Genomic DNA, 11,828 nt, shown 5'->3' on the forward strand with positions numbered 1-11,828 from the left:
AAACATTTCATTATTAGAATAGATCGACGTTACTCAAAGTACGGCCCGCGGGCCGCCAGTGGCCCCACGGACCTACCTTGGCGGCCCGCAGAGATGTACAACAAACGCCATATGATAATGGGCGCAGTATGTAAATATAGAAGAGGGCCACAGGAGCATGCGCAACAGTGGCTTCTTTGCACATGCTCCCGCGGCCCTCCTCTATGTTTACGTACGGCGGCCATTATTTATGGCGTTTCCTTGACGATCCTGGAAGCCAAAGCCCCATAAAAGTCAGCGCTTGCAGCTAACTTTTACGGGGCTTTGTCGTCTGCTTCCTGTCACCGGCTCCACGTCTGCTGCCCGCCTGCCTGCCTGCCGTTCTACATTTGTGGCATCTTTACAGTTCTTTGAGTCAGGTAAGGCTCTTTGGTTATTTATTTATTTGTTTTTAATGTAGTGTGTGTGTTACTGGGGTAGGGGTGAGAGCAGATTGCGCTGTGTGTGTGCGCTGTGTGTGTTACTGCATTGTTTAGCAATGTTTTGAAAAATGGGGCGGGGTGGTTGTTCTCATTCTCATTTAATGTCCCATTCAACTACATAATTCTCACAATTTGCTTTGCTTAAAACCAGAATAACTTTTTGACATAAATCTGGCATGGTTAACTAAATACAAACAACAATGCAAAGCTAAAGCTAATACATTGAGAAAACGCAATGAAAGAATGGAATGACAAGAAATTCAGTTCTTAAGTGTCTAAAGTTAATGTTGGTGATTTTGTCAACGTGAAATACCTCTTTTCAGAGCAAAGGGGATCTCTAAATGTATTCCTCTTCAAAAGTTTGTGTAGAGAACCACGTCTGCAGTGAAGTTGGAGAAAGGTATGTGGAGTTTATCGAGGGAAGCCTTGTCTAAAGGAATGCTTGTTAGTAATGAGGTTCCAGATGATGACAATGAGAATTTTTATGTGCTGTTCAGGAGAGCTTACTTCTTCACTTTTAACCAGTTTGTCAGTTAATGATCAAAATAATAATAATGTGGGCAGTTTTACACCTTTTAACGCCTCAAACTCTGTGGAAAAACGCATTTCTCTGGAGTCTAATGTTTCGGAACCAATTGAAAGCAGCAGATTACGAAGTCATAAAATCTTGTTATTTGAAAGATTATGTTTAATATGTATTTTCTTAACGCAGTTACATTCTGTGCTAAATAAAATATTATTTCCCATCAGTTTGTTTTATTTCAGTGGCAAAGGAAGGAAATATGTTGTATTTAGTGATTCCTTACGTTATTCCCAGTGTGTGTGTGTTGTGTTATGTATTCTATCTAGTGTTTCTATTGCGCACCCTCTGCCATCCTTGCCTGGACGCCTGTGCTCACTGTCATTCCTTGGAAAACCGTAGCTTTGTTTGTTTTTGGAAGGGTTCCATTGTTGATCGTTTGAATTTCATCTTGGGTGTCTGGTTGTCTTGCTGTGAGGCCCAATAAACACCTCTTATTTCAATTCCTGTGAATTCATTTGCCTCTCTACAGCTTTGCTTTAGTCTAGAGCACATCATTCGCTTGCATGGAACTCCAGGTAGCCCCTGACGATTGGGCCCATACTCTCCCACATTCAAACCAGCAGGACGTTATCTTGATGCCAGCCTTCGCAAGTCACCTAGAAGTGAAAGCAATGTTTATCCATACAGACAGCTTGAGGAATCTCGGGCATTAATAGGTCATGGGTGAAAATTTTAGAAATTGCTCTGGTGTCCAGGGTTCCTGGGACCACCCCCACATAACCTGGCCTAGGCAGAACAGATCAAGACATTATACAACCATATTGTATTGTATTGTAATCGTATTTATATAGCGCTTACTACCCCTGACGAGGCGTCGAAGCGCTTTTCGATGAGTAGCACGCTACTCCGGTACCCAACAAGAATTAGTGATGGATTAGTATAATTTAATAAGGAGTACAGTTTTAGTATTATTATGAGTTAATTTGAGTTGCGGATATGAGAGTTTGTTAGTTAGATTGACTGGAGTAATGGAGGGGTGGAGGAGGAAAGAAATCCAGAAGTGTTAATTGGGAGTTTATCCTTCATTTACTCAATCCAAAGGTTTGAGATGAATAAAAGGGGGGCGGAGGGGAAAGAGGATGTGGAAGGGTTAGGGAGAGCATAGTAGCAGGGTGAGATGAAAGCAGGAGAATTTAGTAGGGTTGTGTGGGAGGTCACAGAGGTAGAGTGAGGTTTGGTGAGTTAGATGTGGAGGTGGAGGGAAGAGCTTAGGCAGAGATATTTAGGAGATGAAAGTGGTCGAAGGGATTTGAGTTTGATAGAGACATGACATAAGAGTGATGAGTAGATAAGTGTGATAAAAAGAGAGCAGAAATTCATAGATATCTAGTATAACAACCCAAAAACCAAGAGCCATGCAATGATCCACAAACATGCCAGGCACAAAAACAACATATACACATACATACACATATATATATATATTTATACACACACACACATGAATACACACACATATGCACATACAATGCATAATTAGAAACATGGGTAAAAATACTTAGTCAGACAGGTTTAAAAGAGTGTGTGTGTATTTTATTGTTATTGGTTTAGTTTCTGTAAAATGAGCATCGTGGCCTACCCAACCGGAGTATTTTCTACGAGTATGTCAGTAAGCGTTACCTAGCATGTTTTATACGCCCCGTTTATATTGTACACTAAGGGTACGTGATGGGCCACAGAGTAAACGTCTCCAGCAACCTTGTGTGCCTTTGGCAATGTGGTTGTTACTAGTGCGTCTTTGTGGAGATGTCCTTGTGCTTCTGAGCATCAACAACGCACCACCGGAAATCGGCGGTAAACGCATTGGGGTCGTTTTGGAAAGCTGTCCATCATCCTGGTAAAAAGCGGGAATTCCTTTACCTACTTCGAGGGTGGGCGGGGTGTGGCTCAGCGGGCGGAGCTTACAGGTGCTTTATAAAGGGAGAAACCTTCTACTCTGTGTCTCCAGCAGAGAAAGATAGAACCCGCACGACTCAGTCAGATACAGATTACGCTCCAGTACATCATCAGTTCACCTCCAGGATGGATTCTAGATCTTTTTCTGCTATGGGATCTCTGAGCGCACAGCCTTGCTTTATCTTTGCCAAGCCCAAGAGTTAGGGTGGCTTGTCCTTTCCAGAAGCTGAGCTTCAACTGCGGCACCTGCTACGATTATATTTGTAAGTGCTTCCTTTGAGGTTTAGTTTCTGTAAAATGAGCATCGTGGCCTATCCAACCGGAGTATTTTCTACGAGTATGTCAGTAAGCGTTACTTATCATGTTTTATACGCCCTGTTTATATTGTACACTAGGGGTACGTGATGGGCCACGGGGTAAACGTCTCCAGCAACCTTGTGTGCCTTTGGCAATGTTATTGTTACTAGTGTGTCTTTGTGGAGATGTCCTCGTGCTTCTGCGCATCAACAACGCACCACTTGAATCGGCGGTAAAAACGCAGTGGGGTCGTTTTGGAAAGCTGTCCATCATCCTGGTAAAAGGCGGGAATTCCTTTACCTACTTCGAGGGTGGACGGGTCCTGGCTCAGCGGGCGGAGCTTACAGGTGCTTTATGAAGGGAGAAACCTTCTACTCTGTGTCTCCAGGAGAGGAAGATAGAAACCCGCGCGTCACAGTCAGATACAGATTACGCTCCAGTACATCATCAGTTCACCTCCAGGAAGGATTCTAGATCTTTTTCTGCTATGGGATCTCTGAGCGCACAGCCGTGCTTTATCTTTGCCAAGCCCAAGAGTTAGGGTGGCTTGTCCTTTCCAGAGGCTGAGCTTCAACTGCGGCACCTGCTACTTTTATATTGTACACTAGGGGTACGTGATGGGCCACGGGGTAAACGTCTCCAGCAACCTTGTGTGCTTTTGGCAATGTTATTGTTACTAGTGCGTCTTTGTGGAGATGTCCTCGTGCTTCTGCGCATCAACAGCGCACCACGTGAATCGGCGGTAAACGCAGTGGGGTCGTTTTGGAAAGCTGTCCATCATCCTGGTAAGAGGCGGGAATTTCCTTTACCTACTTCAAGGGTGGACGGGGCGTGGCTCAGCGGGCAGAGCTTACAGGTGCTTTATGAAGGGAGAACCTTCTAATCTGTGTCTCCAGGAGAGGAAGATAGAACCCGCGCGTCACAGTCAGATACAGATTACGCTCCAGTACATCATCAGTTCACCTCCAGGAAGGATTCTAGATCTTTTCTGCTATGGGATCTCTGAGCGCACAGCCGTGCTTTATCTTTGCCAAGCCCAAGAGTTAGGGTGGCTGGTCCTTTCCAGAAGCTGAGCTTCAACTGCGGCACCTGCTACGATTATAATTGTAAGTGCTTTCTTTGAGGTTTAGTTTCTGTAAAAATGAGCATCGTGGCCTACCCAACCGGAGTATTTTCTACGAGTATGTCAGTAAGCGTAACCTAGCATGTTTTATACGCCCCGTTTATATTGTACACTAAGGGTACGTGATGGGCCACGGGGTAAACGTCTCCAGCAACCTTGTGTTCCTTTGGCAATGTGATTGTTATCTTTGTGGAGATGTCCTCGTGCTTCTGAGCATCAACAACGCACCACCGGAAATCGGCGGTAAACGCATTGGGGTCGTTTTGGAAAGCTGTCCATCATCCTGGTAAAAGGCGGGAATTCCTTTACCTACTTCGAGGGTGGACGGGCGTGGCTCAGCGGGCGGAGCTTACAGGTGCTTTATAAAGGGCGAACCTTCTACTCTGTGTCTCCAGCAGAGGAAGATAGAACCCGCGCGTCATAGTCAGATACAGCTTACGCTCCAGTACATCATCAGTTCGTTTTGGAAAGCTGTCCATCATCCTGGTAAGAGGCGGGAATTTCCTTTACCTACTTCGAGGGTGGACGGGGCGTGGCTCAGCGGGCAGAGCTTCCAGGTGCTTTATGAAGGGAGAACCTTCTAATCTGTGTCTCCAGGAGAGGAAGATAGAACCCGCGCGTCACAGTCAGATACAGATTACGCTCCAGTACATCATCAGTTCACCTCCAGGAAGGATTCTAGATCTTTTTCTGCTATGGGATCTCTGAGCGCACAGCCTTGCTTTGTCATACTCCCCTGTATTCCATCATCTATTAATGAGTTATCCCCACCCTCACACCTATGCCCTCCTACCATGGGAGGTGACCTGTGGGAGGGTTGTTCCCTTACAAGCTCTCATGATAAAGTTCTCAGCCGCTGCCCTCAAAGGCTTTGCTTGAAAATCATAAATGCACTTGGGTTCCCAACTCTGCCTCGAAGGTACCACTGTCAGCATGAAGAGAGACAAGATGGGCAGAAGCTATATCCTCTGCTCTTTGCCAGCTGCAGCACTCATGACTGGCATTCAGATCTGCCCATGTTGTCTACCACTACTACAGTAAAGGCACATGGAAATGTCTGAAACAGAAGTTGGGTCCCCCTTACGAGGATGGGAAGAAGCCCTTTCCTGAATACATTACCACTGACTTAAAACGGTTTAATAATGTGAACAAGAAACTGAACGATACTAAAAACAAAATAGATACCAAACAGTGGGCCACATTTCTGAACTGGTAGGAGGATGCAAATAAACTCGAACATGAATCCCAAGTCCTTGGTATGAAACAGACTCCGGAGAGGCTAGAATACTAAGCAAGCCACCATAATTAGGGCTTGTACTGCAACTGCCCGCTTCTTCCTTATTTCCCCAGATCACTGACCCACCAGAAAAATAGAAGCGTGAGAACTAAGGGGATGAGGATTTGATGGACATCTTAGTCTTCCCAATGCTGGCTGGATGATGCTAGGAATGCATGTTTGGACACACCTGGAAATGAGGCAGCAGCAGTGGGACTGCTGGTGGAAAGTGCACACTGAGGTAACATGCAAGTATGCACTGCGATGTATCAACTGAGGGATGCTAGAGTGAGGCGCACAGCTAGCAAGAGGTGGCAGGGGCTCACAAGTAAAGTCCAGTCTGGACCCAGATTTCTTTCAGTCCCAGCTGGGTGCAGGAATAGCAGAGAGCACAGCCCCAACATCTGAGACTGACTGCAGGGGGACTGGCTAGGAGAAATGTTCTAATGGATAGAAAAGCAAAGGATGAAGATCTTTCTTAGCCATCCCCAGACACAATGTTTCCCTTTAAACACCACCCTGGGCCCAGAGGCACCGTCACCGTTCACATTCCTTCATCCCTTAGTGGGTATTAGGAACATTTCCTTCTTATTCAAAAGAACGCTTCACAGTTCCATGAGGAATGGCACATTGTATTCAAAGTGTGTAAACCTAACTGGGCTGAATCAGTTGTTGGCCTGGTGGTGCCAAGTGAAGTAAGAGATCGATTGGTTGACAACTGAAGTTCACCGAATCAGGGCCCTGGCAACAGTGGGACCTTGAGCGCAGCGAAGGATGCATTGCTGAATGCCTTTGAGGGCCGCAGCGGCTGGTGCTCAAGAGCGTTGGGGCTCTGCCCATATACTTTGTGGCCCCTTTACTTAAGAGCCTTTTACCATGAGCAAAGCTATACATTGTACACAGGGCTCACGCCAGGCTGTCAGGCATTTTCATTGCCTGTGTTGGTACACGCTTGGCGCTGCACTGTAACGTATATAGGGTGATGTACATACAGCCCTTGAGTGTCCTCGGATCCCAGGTGATGTTGCTCCCCAGTCTTCCCCTCTTTCTGGGGGTGCTATAGAAACTAGCCTTTGGCTTTTCATTCTTCCGCGCTGGCTGTAGCAGACTCAACTGCAGTCAAGAATTTCCCACCCTTTCCCATTTTGTCCTAGGGTGGGTGGAATCAGGAAGCATCATTAACCACACCCACCCTGTGGCGGAATGGGGAGAGTTACGAAGGGTATGAGCTAGTGTGTACTCCTTGTTCCCTCAAGTCGGGCCATATCCACTTTCAGTTTTTTATTTACTACACAACGGGGCGAAATGTTGGTTGCCAGCAGTTATGAGAGGAGCTTAGGAAGAACCTCTGCCCCGGTCGGTAACACTGATCTGATGGTTTCAGCCCTTCTGTCAAAGCGAGTGAATTGGCACAGCTGCGATACGGGCATGAAAGTGACCTACAGACATGATCCGCGATAGGACTGCAGTAGCGTACTGTAAACTTCGTACTTGTATAGCGCACTATTCACCCGTTAGGGTCTCAAGGCGCTGTACGCATACCGCTGTGGAACCCCTCCTAGCTTTTCCCTGTGAGGTGCCCACTCCTGGGCAACCTCCAAGGTGAAGCCAGGCATCCCAGCGCTGTTGGGGCCGTTGTGGAGATTAAGCAAGCTAGTGCCCAGAGTTACAGAGTGGGACCCATGAATTAGATTAGGCACCGATGGGAGTCCGAGGAAATTGAGTCCAAGACCCGCCGAGGCCCGGGCCAGATTTCTGCATCAGGGTCTGCCGCTCTAACCATTGAGCCACACTTCTCCATCACTTTGTGATGTAACAAAAAGTAGGTTCAAACCTCTGACTTCTGAATACCTATATAGCACAGGTAAAACACCTGTTCAAGTCCTTGTTTCCCTTTCACTTTCCTGTCACGCTGAAGACTGTGTTCACTAGAAGGATCTGTGTTTGCATCCATGATACAGTTAAAATCCTGTTAAACTCAGTCAACTTTTCATCCTGTTGGGGTTGATAAAACGTGTACCTCCTCCGAAATTATTTTTTGTTGGCTTAGTAGTATGAGATCATCGACTACGTGGGAAAGGTTCACTTGTACTGAGAAATCATGTGTTTCTCTGTTTTTAATTTACAATATGGGGTGCTCACAGTCTCATGGTGAACCGTCTCAATGCCCATATTAGCTGTGAAAGAGCTATCCCAAAATGAGCTATCCCTCCACACTCAACAAAAATACAACACATACAGGCACAGACAAAAACACAGAATTGTTAGCAGGCACAAGAAAACAGATACACACAAATACAGGAGACAAACACAAACAGGCCAGACGCATACACAATGCCCGCTCTGATACAGACGCAGGGGTACACATAGAGAGGAACAAGACAGAACAAATGCACAGACACAAACATAGGCACGTACTTATAAACCAGAGAAAACAAAATTCTCTTTCAAATTGTTTATTCCTCAAATTTTAAAAATGAATTGCACTGTGAGTAGAGAAGACCAAACAGCTCTCTAGGCTGATCAGGATACATTGTTGGATATGCCAGCATTGGTTATTTTCTTGGTGTGCATTGAGTGAAACTAGTTTGCAAGTGGTATTTGATGAGGACCAGCTCACAATGATGCAGTATGGAAAATGTATGTATGTATGGAAAATTGACACATTTGCAAGAGGAATTTCTGATGATCTGACAAGACCTCATGCCAGGTCCTAGCATCCCTTAGAAGAGTTACACTCATTTTGTTAACTAGAAATTCTTTCAGATGTTTAGTGAAGTTCTTTCAGAAATGTCTATTACAGTTGTGGTCTTTGGTCAATTTCTCAGAGGGGGTCTGCAGTAAAGTTCACCATTTTGCCCCATCGCTTTAAAAAAAATATCCAGGTAGGAGGCCATACAAACACCCATTAGGAGGAATGGTAATTCACATGGTACACTTCCACATTTGAGCTTAAGCCTCACCACTTTTTGCAATCACCAGATGCCACTAATTGAGGATGTGTCCAGTAAAGACAGCCTGGGCTAAAATTCTGAATTGTAAGCAAAAAAAAGTGGAATTATCAACAGGATATCTACATTGGCTCAAGGATACACTTGAAAGGTATTTGGACATTGTCCATTCACCAGTGAAGGCTCAGGAAAATGTATGTGCTGCTTTTGTGCAGGAATTGCTTGCAAAGTTTAGCCTCATGCACACCAAGGCAACAAATGAACGTGAGGCGATACTCTTTATGGTGCGGTCTTAGCATGATCACCGGGCCTTTCACTGTTCCAGACAAAGGTCCGGCTCTAAGTCCTTCCCTGTCACTCTTTTGACCAACAAGTCCTCATAGTAGGGTGCCTACTCTGAGAAGTTCTCTAGAAAGAAGCACAAATAGTATTGCAAGAGAGATTCTTTGTCATCTCAACATCACTGTTCCTCAATGAGTAAGTATCCCAGGCAGCAGTGTCTGGGCTCGACTTCATCTTCAAAGCCTATTTTGGTGTAGAGGGACCCAGCACTAGATTCTGCATGGATACAAGCTCCCCTTCTCCTTTCCTGGAGTTTTCAGTCCCTTCACCTGTGTCCTCCTGTATCCTCAATATTGTCGAACAACTATATGTTAAAGTGACTTAATCAAGCATAATACCAAGGAATCATCTGTGTTTCACGTATCACCAGTTAACCTTTAATATTCAGTACAAGGCACCAAAAGCTTCCCACTCCTTTAAACTACGTATGTCAATTAGGTATTCTCTAACATTCAAACTTTGACAAAATAAAGCAACAAACAGACATATATATAAAACATACATAAACCTATATGGACAAACATGCATCCACCTATAGACAAACACCCGCATAGACCTATCCATAGAAGCACATCTTTAAATGTCAAAAGCTGCCAACAAAGAAAAGGATACATCTGGAGACTAAATGGAAGCACATTTGTACCATCCATCTAATGTTAACCAACGCACTCATGTGGAAACCCTTATGGGCTTTAAAGGTGTAAAGAAAGCAATGAAGATAGACTTATAGTTGGCATTAGCTCTCTGTTATGCATATATACACATTATTTTAATACAATTTGTGCTACCACAAGTTAATGTATGTCTGATTAATTTGCTAGTGAGATCATCTTGCTGCCTCATCACTCGCCTAGTTTCTTTTAACCCTTCCCCTTTTCGCTCACTTACTTCATGCTGCCTACCACAACCAGGGACTCCACTCAACAGTGACAGTTGGGCTGGGGATGCTACAGGGTTTCCCCTTTCCTGATGTCTGTAGCCACAGCTCTTGGCTCTGTCCCCCGAGTCTAAGGTACCCGTGTGGTTCAACGTTTGCTTACAGCAAATGCTCTGCAATGCTGTAAAGCATTAATGATATCAACAAGAAAATAATAAGTGTGGTATTACAAGGACATCTTCTAACTTCCTACAGAGGATGGGATGGAGGCTAGCAATCTTCTGTAGCAGGTCCCCTGACCCGGAGGCTGTCCCAGGGGAGGAAGTGGGAAAGTGACCCGAATCCAAGGAGGGGGGGAATGCTTATGTGTATGCCTGAAAGGCATTGAGAGTATAGAGGCTGGTCGCCGAACCTGTTAGTACAGAGCCTCGTCCCCTGTTTGCTGTTTGTGACATAGGACCGTTATTGCGACAGAGAGCTCACTTGTGGCATCGAAAATTTCTATCACGACGGGGCAAACCTCTGCCTACAGCTTGTAAACTATTGCCTGCCTGCTAGCAGTAACTTTTTTTGCTACCTCTTTTTAGGTCGAGCGCGCAAGTGCTTTGACCTGTTGCAAGTATTGTGGGCTTTTAACCACGCTCACCTCACGCCCATCACTTTCACTCGTTGGTGGGCTTGCCTTTCAAAACTCCCTTGATGTCATTGATAATTGCTTTAAGTTTGTCCCGCCTTGGGGCAGTATTGTTACCGCCTTGCAGACTGACTCTCTTACATGGATAATTGCACGATTGCCAATATACTTCAGCGTGGGTCAACTATTTTTTTTCTTTTGTCTCTCCCCTTCGTGCTCCATGGCAGCCATGGCCCTCACAGCGGCAACAGCCAAACTCCATTGGCGGTATTGGAGCGCTAGTCACACTGTTCACATTGTTACCTAATTAGAGTCATTTCTTGTGGCTCCCCCTCCGCTCTCCATAGCTTTACCAAAAACACTTATAATTGATAAATGCTTTACTAAAAAAACACTGAAATCTGAAACCCGGCTCTCCCTGCACAGCGGTAGAGCTGATACTACAATATTTACTGCACTTGGGAAAAGTCACCCCATAATGCTTTGCAAACATTCTTTTTCAAAACATGTTTGCTATAACTCAGTGTCTGCTGGTCCTAGGACAATGGGACTACCGCCAACATGTTCAGCATGACCCACTCTTTCTGTTTAGGTCATCTTTCTGTCCCCACACAAAGTTAGTGGGGTCCCCAAAATAATAACCGCTCCCATCATGCAGTCCCTTTTTAAGTTCTCTTATGGCTGGAATTTTTGTTTTACAGGTTAGAGTAGTTTGTATTCTAAGGGTCTTGGTATTGCAGTAGGTCTTCTAGGCCTGAAAATGTTTAAGGCACTATGCTTCCTAAGGGCTAAATATATGGTTGTACTACATTACTTTGTGCCGTTCTGTTTCATGTTGTTATGCTCTCTAGGGACTAATTATATGGTTACATGATCATGTTTCTTACAAATTATATTTTTTATTGTGCTGTGGTCTAGGGGCTGTTCCAAGCACGACAGTCAACATACTACAATATTTGCTGCACTCAGTCGTCGCATAATGCTTTGCAAAACATTTTTGCTCATAACTCAGTCTGTGGTGGTCTTAGGACAATAGGACCACCTTCAAAACATTCACCACATCCTGCTCTTCCTGTCTAGATCATCTCTGGGTCCCCACACTAGATTAGTGGGGAACCCAAAATAATACCGCTCCTTCCGTTCAGTATCTTTTTAATCTCTCTCATGGCTGGAACGTTTGTTTTACAGCTGACGGTGGTTTGTGTTTTTAGGGTCTTGTTTGTAATATCATTGCAGTAGGCCTTCTAGCCCTGAAAATGTGCAATGCACGAAGTCCATTAGGGTCTAAATATATGGTTACAGTGCAATACTTTCACTCATTTTCTTCTCATGTGGTTTTGCCTTCTAGGACCTAACTATATGGTAACATGACCATGATCCTTACAAAT

This window comes from Pleurodeles waltl, chromosome 7, assembly GCF_031143425.1.
Source record: "Pleurodeles waltl isolate 20211129_DDA chromosome 7, aPleWal1.hap1.20221129, whole genome shotgun sequence".
NCBI lineage: Eukaryota > Metazoa > Chordata > Amphibia > Caudata > Salamandridae > Pleurodeles > Pleurodeles waltl.